The sequence below is a fragment of the Aethalodelphis obliquidens genome, unplaced genomic scaffold, assembly GCF_003676395.1.
Source record: "Aethalodelphis obliquidens isolate GAN/ISIS:26980383/991018 unplaced genomic scaffold, ASM367639v1 scaffold5, whole genome shotgun sequence".
NCBI lineage: Eukaryota > Metazoa > Chordata > Mammalia > Artiodactyla > Delphinidae > Aethalodelphis > Aethalodelphis obliquidens.
Genome location: NW_020837949.1, coordinates 3,199,770 through 3,212,490, shown reverse-complemented (window position 1 = coordinate 3,212,490; position 12,721 = coordinate 3,199,770). Strand labels below are relative to the sequence as shown.

The 12,721-nt window shown below is 44.7% G+C and overlaps 1 protein-coding gene across 1 annotated transcript in view; it reads left to right on the top strand.

Moving 5' to 3' along the window:
* DPP6 (dipeptidyl peptidase like 6) overlaps positions 1–12,721 on the top strand; it is a 772,535-nt gene that overhangs the window by 549,313 nt on the left and 210,501 nt on the right. The gene's annotated exons all lie outside the window — the stretch shown is intronic.

Sequence of the window (12,721 nt, the reverse complement as noted above, 5' to 3'; positions counted from 1 at the left end):
TTCCAGGCAGCCCTTCTTCAGTTGTTTTTTTCTGTCCTGGGACTTTACTAAAAGGCAGGAACAAAAAAGCCCTTAAAATGATCAAACACTTTTTTTAAAATTTTATTGAAGTATATAGTTGATTTACAATGTTGTGTTAATTTCTGCTGTATAGCAAAGTGACTCAGTTATACACATATATATTCTTTTCCGTTATGGTTTATTACATGATATTGAATATAGTTCCCTGTGCTATATGGTAGGACCTTGCTGTTTATCCATTCTATATATAATAGCTTACATCTGCTCATCCCAAACTCCCAGTCCATCCCTCCCCGACTCCCACCCTCTTTGGCAACCACAAGTCTGTTCTCTATGTCTGTGAGTCTGTTTCTGTTTCGTAGATAAGTTCATTTGTGTTGTATATTAGATTCCACATGTAAGTGATATCATGTGGTATTTGTCTTTCCCTTTCTTACTTCACTTAGTATGATAATCTCTAGGTCCATCCATGTTGCTGCAAATGGCATTATTTCCTTCTTTTTATGCTTGAGTAATATTCCATTGTAGACATACACCACATCTTCTTTATCCATTCATCTTGTCAATGGACATTTAAGTTGTTTCCACGTCGTGGCTATTGTAAATAGTGCTGCATGTATCTTTTCAAATTAGAGTTTTTGTCTTTTCTGGATATATGCACAGGAGTGGGATTGCTGGATCATATGCAACTCTATTTTTAGTTTTTTGAGGAACCTTCATACTGTTTTCCATAGTCGTTGCATCAATTTACATTCCCGCCAACAATATAGGAGGGCTCCCTTTTCTCCACACCCTTTGAAACATTTATTATTCATAGACTTTTTAATGATGACCATTCTGACTGGTGTGAGGTGGTACCTCACTGTAGTTTTGATTTGCATTTCTCTGATTATTAGCAATGTTGAGCATCTTTTCATGTGCCTATTGGCCATCTGTATGTCTTCTTCGGAGAAATGTCTATTTAGGTCTTCTGCCCATTTTTCAATTGGGTTTTTTGTTGTTGTTGTTGTTATTGAGTTGTATGCGCTGTTCATATGTTTTGCAAATTAAGCCCTTGTCGGTCGCATCATTTGCAAATATTTCCTACCAGTCCATAGTTTGTCTTTTCGTTTTGTTAATAGTTTCCTCTGCTGTGCAAAAGCTTTAAGTTTGATTAGGTACCATTTGTTTATTTTTGCTTTCCTTTCTATTGCTTTGGGAGACTGACCTAAGAAAACATTGATAAGATTTATGTCAGAGAATGTTTTGCCTATGCTCTCTTCTAGGAGTTTTATGCTGTCGTGTATTATGTTTAAATCTTTAAGCCATTTTGAGTTTATTTTTGTGCATGGTGTGAGGGTGTGTTCTAACTTCATTGATTTACATTCAGCTGTCCAACTTTCCCAGCACCACTTGCTGAAGAGACTGTCTTTTCTCCATTGTATATTCTTGCCTCCTTTGTCATAGATTAATTGTCCAGAGGTATGTGGGTTTATTTCTGGGCTCTCTATTCTGTTCCATTGATCCATATGTCTGTTTTTATGCCAATACCACACTGTCAAAAACTTGTTTTTTATGCTGTATGGTGTAAGGTGGAACCTCTAAGAAGGTAAACAAATAGGTGGAAGAAAGCCGAGTGTGACATTGATCATTACAGAGGAGTTAACTCAGATGCCCAGGCTGGCACAGCTCACTGTGAACCCAAAGGGTATCTACACTGGCACCCCACCTGCAGAAGATTACCTGAACCCAAAGGTGCCTGAGAGTGCCGAGAGCTTTAGACCACACAGACTTTGGCAAAACCTTGAACAAATGAATTATGCCCACCTCTCCCATCTCCCACCATCAGCAGCAGTAACATCATAGCAGTCACACCTCTGCCCTGATTTCCAGGACCCAGGTGCTAGACCTGCTCACTTAAACCTCACAGTAACCCCATGGGAAATGGCCCCATCTCACAGAGGAGAAAATAGAAGCTCAGAAAGGTTAAAGGCCACACAGCTTATAAGTGGAGATATTGGAATTCCAACCCATGTCTGAATCCAAAGGCCACATTCTCTCCTACTCAAAACAGCACAGAGTTAAGGCATTGCTTCCAAAGAGCCCCTTTTGTAATTTCACCTGAGAGCATGTGACATGTGTCATCACATTGACTGCATGTCTACTCTGAGAGAGCAGCGCCTGGAGGAAAGGGACCAAGAAGAGGCATGTGGTGATGTAGGAAAAAAGAAGATGGAAAGTTCTGGGTTGTGCAAGCCGTGTAGAGTGAGCAACCTTATGCGGCACCATGGGGTGGTGGTGGGGGGACCTTCTCTGAGCAGCAGAGGGTGATGCCGAAAACTCACCCTTTGTGTACTGGTGCCAAATCGAATCTTGGAGACAGAGTTGTGGGTGAAGTAGAAAAGAACAGCTTTGTTGCTTTGCCAGGCAAAGGGGGACACAGCAGGCTTGTGCCTCTCAAAACCGTGTGCCCCAGCCTGGGAGGATTTGGTGAGGAGTTTTATAGCATTGGGTTAAAGGTAGGGTTGCTGATAGGATCGGGGTGTGTGCAGGGCCTGTGCTCCTTTAATCTGGCCTCAGGGGGTCTCCTGATGAGCTTCTCTGGTTCTCAAGTTCATCAAACTGTGACCTCAAGAGCTCAAAGATATTGTTATGTGTATCCCTTGAGGGGAACCAGGACCTGCCCCAAGGCTGCACTACTGTCTTGTAGCTGCTCCTCCCTTGTATTCTGCACCCCTCCCTTCCCTGATTGGCAACTGTTTGAATCTGCCCTTTGGAACTCAGGGAAGGTCATGGAGGCTGGAATCTGTTCCCCACAAACAAGAAACAGGGGACACAGAAAGGCTTTCGTGCCCAGGAGCCCCATAGGATCCTGCTTGGTTTCAAGGAGAGGGCTTTCTGGAGGGATTGGAGGCCAAGCTGAGAGGCACCCAGAACCTAGCTGGTTAATTTTGACCAGGGCTGGCTCCTTTAGTTTGGTTAACCAAGCACGCACTCGTCCCTGGGTGTGGTGGGGCAAAGGACAGCGGGTGGCCTCCTCAGTCCTGCAGGCTTCTCTCCGCTTCCATCCAGCGCGTCAGCCTGTGGGCTCAGGCTTGCTGCTGCTGTTGCCATCTTTGAGATCATCCACCCTTTCCAGGGAGGAGGCATGGGAATTCCAATTCAGGGAACGCATCTGGAGGAAACATTAGAGCATGAAGCCTTGGCACTAGGTCATTAGCCGAACAGAAATAACCTTGAACCTAGATTCTGCACAGGAGGCTTGATGCCCTGGAGCAGACACAGTGAGGACTCCTCCTCCCTTTCCCCCTCCCACTCCGCCTTCCCCTGTCTTTCCTCCTCCCCCCTCCCCCCTCCTCTCCTCCCCTCCTCCTTTTTTCCCTCCTCCCACTTCTCTCCCTCCTCCTTTTCCTCCTCTTTTCTGTTCTTCCTGTTTTCCTCCTCTTCTTCTTCTTTCCTTTCTCTTACCCCTCCCCCTCCCTCTCTTCCTACCCCCTTCCTCCTCCTGCCCTCCCCCTCCTCCTCTCCCCTTCCCACTTCCTGTCCCAGCTTTATTGAGCTGTAACTCACATACTATACAACTCATCCATGTGAATTGTATGATTCAGTGGTATTTTGTGTATTCCCAGAGTTGTGCAGCCATCACCTCCATCAGTTGTAGAATGCTTCCTCACCCCCAGAATACACTTCAAGACTTGGCTAAGGCTCCGGACCCCTCTCTACCCCTCCCCACCTCCTCCTTGAACAGGTCTAGACACTGGGTATACAGTGACAAATAAGACACAAGTCCCCTTTTATTTAAAAAAAAATCTTTCTGCGTGACTTTCTTTAGTACTTGTAGTTGTGACCATGTATGTTAAAGTATCCCTGTAGGTGGGGTGGGGGATAAATCACGAATATTTCAGAGCAAGCCTCCCGAGTCACTCTTTCCGTGGGTAGAGCATCTCTGCCTCAAAAGTTCTATATCCAGATCCTTCACGAGGAAAGGAACTTCTGATACACCATAGACATAGAAACATCTTAAAATGAATAGTAGGTTATGTACTCAAATGTTGGCCAATCAGGAAGGGTTTTTGCCTATAAGGATTCCTGCCCTCAAGAATTTAACTGTGTAATTTAAGATATACATTAAAAAATGATAATGCAAATCTTTAAGTGCTGTATCAGCTTACAGTATTACTGACCATCAACAACGGTGATTAGACTAGATCCCATTTGTTCATCCATCCATCCATTTATTCATTATTCAGTCAATACATATGGATATCTGCAATGTGTCAGACACTATTCCAGGACTAGGAGTGTATCTTATATTTTTATATTACCCACCATGCAAAGCACATAGGAAGACTCAGAAAACACTTATCATTTAATATTGAAAATGATATTTTGGGGGACTTCCCTGGTGGCCCAGTGGTTAAAACTCCACGCCCCACTGCAGGGGGGCACGGGTTCAATCCCTGGTTGGGGAACTAAGATCCCGCATGCTGCACAGTGCGGCCAAAAAAAAAAAAGAAAATTCTATTTTTTGATGTCTTTCGCCACGAAAGTTTAGGAGCCAAAAAAGTAATTTTTTGCTTTTCTTTTCCAAATGCTGTTTTTTGGGGGAAGCTTTTCGATCCCCTGAACTAGCCTCAGAAGATAAATGAGTAAACTTCACTACATTAATTTACTTTTCAAAATTCATCATGATTTATGCCCTATTTCATTTATTGCTCAAATAAGCAGAATGAGAACTGATTGCATGATTATTTTCAGATGTAATAAGTCCAGACAATTTTATTCTTCCTTAATCATTTTTTTTTTTTTTTACCGATCCATCTTCACCCTGGAGATGATTCATCACAGAGCTTACCATAGATTCTTTAAAATAAATAAGTAAATAAAAAGACAGAAAAATGGGGGGAGGGCACCAACCAACCCCAAAATAAATACACAGCTTCATGCATTTTCTTTCATATTCTCTCTCTCTCTCTCTCTCTCTCTCACGCACACACACACACACACACACACGCACACACCCTTCAGAATAATCCAGTCCATGATGGAAAATCATTTGATGACAATGAACCAGGTCTTGGGCTCCAGGCAGAGAGCACTGCGAGTGGTCCTCCACGTGTGAAGTCGGCATCCAGGCCCCTCTGATGGAGAAGCTTCCTCCACAGGGAGCCACATGAAAGCACAGAGGTCAGCAGATAAAGCTTTCTTGGGTTTACTTTGGTCTCTCTGAGGGTCTTTCTACTTTGTTCCTCAGTCAGTTGGAGAATTTTTTTCCCTTTGACCAAAACAGGAGATTAATCTTCAAACAAAAGTTGATCAGCTCTGTGTCCTTGAGCATATCACTTACCACTCAGGGCTTCAGTTTCCCTGAGAAATGAAAGGTTGTTAGTTTCCTGGGGCTGCAGTAACAAATTACCACAAACCCAGTGGCTTAAAACAACAGAAATTTATTTTCTCCCAGTTCTGGAAGCCAGAGGTCCAAAATCAGGGTGTCAGCAAGGTCATGCTCCCTCTGACACCGGTAGGGGCGCCGTCGTCTCACCTCCTCCAGCTTCTGGAGGATGCACTCAGTCCTCGGTGCTCCTGGGTTTGGGCGCACCGCTCTGATCTCTGCTTCCATCATCACGTGGCCTCTCCCTTTGTGTCTTTTCTTCTTCTTATGAAGACTCCAGCTGCTGGATTTGGGTTAGCCTCCCCTCCTTTTCAAGAATGACCTTATTTTAATGTGATGATGGCTGCCAAGACCCTGTTTGCAAATAGGGTCTTAATTCACAGGTACTGTGTGTCAGGACTCAGTATATCTTTCGTGGGGACAGAATTTGACCCACAACATACAGCTTTGGCTACTTGACCTCTAAGATGCCTGCAGCAGGTTCCTAGTTTGCATGACTGGGGGGACTGTGGTGTCAGCACCAGAGGAGGGGGCAGAAGGGGCTTCGTTTCACTTACGTCAGTGCTGAGGACTAGTGGGATGTCTATGTGAAGACACCCTGTACGTCGACTGAGGTTTGGGGGGAGACCCAGGCTGGGGTGCAGTGTTGGTGCTCCTCAGAGTAGGAACTGAGGTTGACCGTGAAGGAATCACCAGGGTGGGGAGTGTGGAACGGGAGGAGAAGGTGTGGCTGGTGGAACCCAGGACACTCACTCTGAAGGAGTAGGCAGAGGAAGAAGAGGCCACAGAAGGAGAATTTGGCAACTCGATGGTGATGGGAGATCTCAAGAGCAGCTTCAGCCCCTCAGTGAGATGGAAGCCACATTCCACTAGGTTGAGGGTGGGGTCGGAGGTCAGAAAATGGCCCCGAATGGGACCTACTACCCACTGAGATCCGGGAAAGAAGGCAAGGGGGTGGATCGTAAGTGGATGGAGATGCCGTGTCAGGTTAGGTGTGTTTTGTTTGTTCCTGCATTACGTGTCTTTTGTACATAGATGGGAAGGTGCCCCTGTGCAAAGGAGTAAGAAGGAGGAGAGGATGAAGGTAGAAAGTGCAGATGGAGCAAGTCCTAGGGACGCTGGGGCTGCATAAACGTGACTCCACAGAAAAGGGAGCTCCTATACTGGGTGGGAGTGGAGAACAGTGTGGAGGGTCCTCAGAAAACTGAAAATAGAGCTACCATAGGATCCAGCAATCCCACGCCTGGGCATATATCTGGACAAAAATTATAATTTAAAAAGACACATGCACCCCTATGTTCATAGCAGTGCTATTCACAATTGCCAAGACATGGAAGCAACCTAAATGTCCATCAACAGATGAATGGATAAAGAAGATGTGGTACATATATACAGTGGAATATTACTCAGCCATAAAAAAGAATGAAATAATGCCATTTGCAGCAACATGGATGGACCTAGAGGCTATCATACTAAGTGAAGTCAGACAGAGAAAGACAAATACCATAGGATATCACTTATATGTGGAATCTAAAATATGACACAAATGAACATACCTGTGAAAAGAAACAGACTCACAGACATAGAGAACAGACTTGTAGTTGCCAATGGGGGGTGGAGTGGGGGAGGGAGGATTGGGAGTTTGGGATGAGCAGATGTGAACTATTATCTGTAGGACGGATAAACAACAAGGCCCTACTGTAGAGCACAGGGAACCATATTCAGTATCCTGTGATAAACCATCATAGAAAAGAATACGAAAAAGAAAATGTAAATATATGTATAACTGAATCACTTTGCTATACAGCAGAAATTAACACGACATTGTATATCAACTATACTTAAATAAAATAAATTTTTTTAAAAAGTTACCTACAAAAACACACAGGGGAACCTTAAATGCATATTGCTAAGTGAAAGAAGCCAATCTGAAGAGGCTACACTCTGTATGATTCCAACTCGATGACATTCTAGAAAAGGCAAAACTATGGAGACAGTAAAAAAAAAATTCAGTGATTTCCAGGGGCTGTAGGGGGCAGGGGGAAGGATGAGTAGGTGGAGCACAGGGGATTCGTACAGCAGTGAGACTCTTCTGACCCTACGACTGTGGATACATGACATTCATTGTGCATTTGTCAAGACCCCCAGAGCACACAAGGCTGAGAGTGAACCCTAATGTAAACTAGAGAATTTAGTTAATAATAATGTATTGATATTGGTGCATCAGTTGTCACAAATGTACCACACTAGTGCAAGAAGTTCATAAGTCGGGAAACTGATGCCAGGAGAGAGGGGACATATGGGAACTCTGTAGTTTCTGCTCAGTTTTCCTGTAAACCTACAACTGCCCTAGAAAATAAGTGTTAATTTTCAAAAATAACTAATAAAAATAAATAATAAAGGTTTACCAAGAAGGTAAGTGGGAAGGAAAGGATTTGATGGTTCTAGGCTGGAATGGAAAAGGAGGTACAGAGGAGGAGCTGGCTTAGACAGGAGAGGGGATGCCTCATCCTCGGACACTGGAGTGAGGATGGACAGGTACCTACATGTGTGGGCAGAGGGGACACCACTGCCTCTGGTAGCAGGGAGCTGGGGTGCCAGCTGAGCCTTCCTGGAAGCAAAGGCTGAACCTACATTAAGAGTGAGGCCTATGAAAGACCAAAGGGCAGCAGCAGGATTGGGAGGAAAAAGCTTCAGGCCGCAAGGCAAACGTGGCAGCTGCAAGGCTGGGAAAAGGAGAAGAAGCCGGATTGGGCCTCAGACTCCTGCATGTCTGACCACCTGGGACAACGCAATGGGGAGCTCAGAGCAAAGACTGCCCATCGAGGACCCTGCACTGGGTGAAAGTATCAGGCTCCAGTGCCCCGGCCATGGTCGATCGTGGGCCGGGGGCTGCCCAAGGTGAGCATGGCCTGGCTTGAAAGCTGAAGCCGACTCCTGATGTGAGCAGCTGGGAGCCGAGCCACAGGTTCTTCCTGGAAGGTGATCAGAACCGGGGGCCCCCTTCCTGTCTGCCCCACAGGTGGGCCTCTGCTCAGAGGCAGTAGATAAAAGGGGATGTGAAGAGAGCAGCAAAAGATTGGAGTTGTTGTTGAGAAGAACATGCCCACCCAAGACTTGGTTGTAAGGACGATGACGGGAAGGGTTGGAGACTCCAGCTGGCTCCGTGCTTTTCTCTGCTGCTTCCAATGGTCGATGAAGGAGGTAGATTGAACATAAAGCCAAGTTGGGTGTTTGCTAGGCTTGTGAGAGGGGAGCCATTCAGTGGGAGATTTGAGCAGAGGACGAATGACCATCAAGTGTATCATTGGAGGGGGAGTTGGAAGAGATAAGGCTGAAAGGCGCTTTTAACATGAAAGCAAAATAACCCGACCCAGTCGCAGGCAGATGCCAAAACACAGGCTTATTTCGTAGAAACAAATGAGGAAGACATGGTTGAGAGCTGACTTCTCTATACCCAAGTTCCCACCTAATACAGAAGCGTAGGACATGCGCTGGCTTGCTGGGTCCTGTGGAGTAAATTTGTCCCTATAGATGGTAGATGATTGTGCCTCTGGTTAGAATTACACCTAGATAGTGGTGCATGGTTGACGTGAGTATTTACCAGTTTACCCATGAGTAAACAAACAGGCATTTTTCAAATATCTACTAGGTAAGCGCTGTGCTACCTGGTTTCAGTATCTATCATGTAATACAGTATACTATTGAGTCATGTGATCTGTGGCCACGTGTGATCAGCCCCAGCGCATGCTCTGTGCCTCGGGAAGCTGGCACTCGGCCGCTAGACTTCTGATCCCCAGTCTGTGGTTCTTCCTGTTACTGTGCTGCCTCCACACTGGGGACACTCGTCTGATGTATTGGTGATGAGCAGAGGGAAATGTGCATTGTCTCTAGAGAGGGTGTAAAGGTCTCCTGTGTGCAGGGGAGCAGAGGTCATAAAGCTGGAAGGTGTGCATGTCAACCTTCTGAGACACTTGATCCACTGGAGGTACCCTTTCCAGGTAGCATTTATGGAAATTGGCGCTCGTTAGATTAAAGAGAAGTTAGTCTGCTGTTCCTGAATATCCTAGACACCTGCTAGAAACCATAATCTAACAAACTGAATTTCAATACTAAGTAAGGCTGTTCCTTTCTGATCTCTTACCCTGTCCTCTGTGCTTGGAAAATTCTAAATCAACTCAGGCCAGGTGAATTCATTAGACCTTCAAACCTGCAAAAGGTCTTTTACTCAGGGCCGCCCCCATTACCCCTCCATCCTTACTTATTTGCTTATGCAAATGTGTGTGTTGAGTGCTGATACTGTCTAGATATGGAAGTAATTTTTTTTTTCAATTCAATATCGAGATTACAGTATGTTGGGAGGGGAATTCTCTAACTGTTCTTTATTTCCTATAATCATGTTTATGACCAATGAGACATAAGCTATTAAAATTCTTTGGAATTTTTTAGCTTTCTATTTTGAAGAATTTTGGGTGAAGAAAAGTTGCAAAAATAGTACAAAGAATTCTCTTCTATTCCTCAACGCACTTCTCCTACTGTCAGTGTATTTTATAATGACAAGAACAGAAAATTAACATTGGTACAATATTATTCACTCAATTACAAACCTTATTTGCATTTGCCCAGTTTTTCTACCAGTGTCCTTTTTCTGTCTCAGGATCCCACATTCCTGTAGATGTTACTTCCCCTCAGTCCCCTCCAGGCTATGACGTTTCCTCAGTCTTTCCTTGTCTTTCACGGAAAGAAAGATCACTTTTGAAGATCACAGGTCAGCTGTTTTGGTGAGCGGCTCCATTTGGGTCTGTCTCAAGTTTTCTCATGATTGGAGTAAGGTGATGCATTTTTGGCAAAAATACTGTTACCGAGCCACCCAAGTTGGTCCCCAACAGGGGTCTCCTGTGTGGTGTCGCTGGAGCCAGTAGAAGGGGACGGAGCTCAGTTCAGAGGCAGAGGGAAGCTTTGTTCTCTGAATGAAGACCTGCTTGGGCTCCAGAGCACGCGCTGTCCCGCCAGGCTGGGGCGGGGCTGCTTTATAGGGTCTGGTCGGCGGAGGGGGCGGGGTTCTCGGGGGCGGGGCAGCCGCGCCACTCACGCTCCAGATCGCAAAGTGCGGGGCGCAGCGGTTCTGCACACGGCCCGCTGCCGCCATCTTGAATCGCGGTGTTGTGAGCGGCGTCCGTGCACAGGGCACTGAGACGAGGTGTCGGGCGCAGCCGTTTTGCGTCAGAAACTCTGGTCTGAGCGGGCGAGGCCTCTGCACGCGACCCCCTGTGAGCAAGTGGAACTAGACAAAGCACAGAGGAAGGAAAGGTTAGACTTATTACCCAGATTCTGTTTTCATTCTCCGGGAGTCATTGACGGGGTTTGCCGGTGACGATACCATATGTAGGATGTTGTCTCTCAGTGCATCTTGCTAAAGGTTCGTGATGTTGATGTGTTTCACTTCTGGGGGTGTTGAGCGGATCTCCGGGTTGAGTTGCTCTCTGCCAGGCTTCTCCCTGCACAGTTGCCATCTTCTTCCCCTTTGTGGTTGGTAAGTATCCTGCGACTGTGCAGATCTTGTTTCTCTTCAGACTTTCACCCACTGATTTTAGCATATCTCGGTGGATCTTGTCTGCAGGGTTCATCACTGTGGTGGCCGACCAAGGGTGATGCTCCGACCTTCTCCCCTTGGAATTGATTGGAATTGATGGATTGGAATTCTCTTGTGAGGAAGAGTTGGCTCTCCCCCCACTTAGTTATGTATTGGATTATTTATTTATATTAGTAAGGATTCATGGATATTTGTTTTATTCTATGGGTTTTGCTCAAATTATTCCAGCTTTGGCCGTGAGAGATCCCTGTAAGTGAGGTTCTGCCTTCTGTTAACAAGCTCTACCTTTTTTGAGTATTTCCTTACTTTCTGGCCCATAAGATGTTTCAGAATCAACCTGCATTTTTCTTGTTCTAGCCTGGATAAATTTCTTCTCCTACGAGCACTATTTTATTTATTTATTTTTTAATTGGAAGATGGTGCTGAGAGAGCAACATATGAGCCCACTGGGTGGGCTCGTTGTTACTGGTGGTTATTGGATCTGGTCTTCTCTATGAACAGAGCAAGGACATGTATGTATGTGTACTAACCTGTGGACTCACATATCTGGATTTTGGATCTATATGTATGTGTGTGGATGTATAGGTGAGAAATGATATCAGTGTAGTTTCAATTTGTATTTCTCTAATTTTGCCTGTGTTTGAGTACTTTTTAATACATTTGAGGACCATTTTTCTATATTTGTGAATTATCTGTTCATGTGTTTTTCTTATTTTTTTGTTTTGGTCTTTTATAACCTCCATATTTTAGAGTTATTTATGTAATAGGGATATTAGCCATTTTTCCATGGTATTTGTTATTAATATTTTCTTCCAATTTTCTATTGTTTGTGGGCTTTTTGTCATGCAAAAATTTTTTAATTTTTATGTAAGTTTACCCCTCTTTTATCACTTCTGGATTTTGAGTCATCCTTAGAAAGCCTTTCCCTCCACAAGATTAGAGAGGAAATCACCTATGTTTACGAAAATACTTTGAAATATTAAAAACATACAAATGGTAGGATTTGTTAAAATCATTTGGAAGCTGGAATGTTAGACGCCCTTCCTCTTCTAACTGCCTGGGGACCAGCCTTCCCAGCCAACTCCTCTTGTCATGGTCACCCCTTACTCCGTACCTTATCACCCACCTTCAGGCTTCCCTGGTTTCTCCAGACCCATCTCCATGCCATCTAAAACTACCCTGGGGCTTTGCAGACTATCTTGTCTTCCCTGACACTTTTTACTCTGAAATGTATTCTGCCTTGCCCTGATAGTATTGTTAAACATTTACTTTAGAATTTTCTATTGATTTAAGCTCTGGATCAGCACATCCTTACCCATTTCACCTCCCTTCCCTTCTTGCTTCGTCTTGGTTCAAGCAACTCCTAAAATTCACCAAAGACCACTCAACCCTAGTCTCTCTGTAGATGAATGAGCACATTCATAGCTGTGTCCTCTGCACAAGAAGCACCGTAGCGGAGTGGTAGGGAGCTCCCCTGACAGAGTCTGGCCTCTCCAGCAGGACACAGGGAGAGGCAGCATCCGAAAGAAACACAGACGTCAGTCTTTCCTACACGTGAGCACAGTGGTAGCTACAAAATATGCTGAAATATGTAATATCTATAAAAGTGTTGTTTTCTTTTTCGTTACGACTTTTATTCATTATTACCTTTATTTAAGTACATAGACAGGATTTTTTTTAGCATGGTGTTTTGCATATCAGTAAATTAAGAATGAAAAACGTAAGTGATGTTTGAA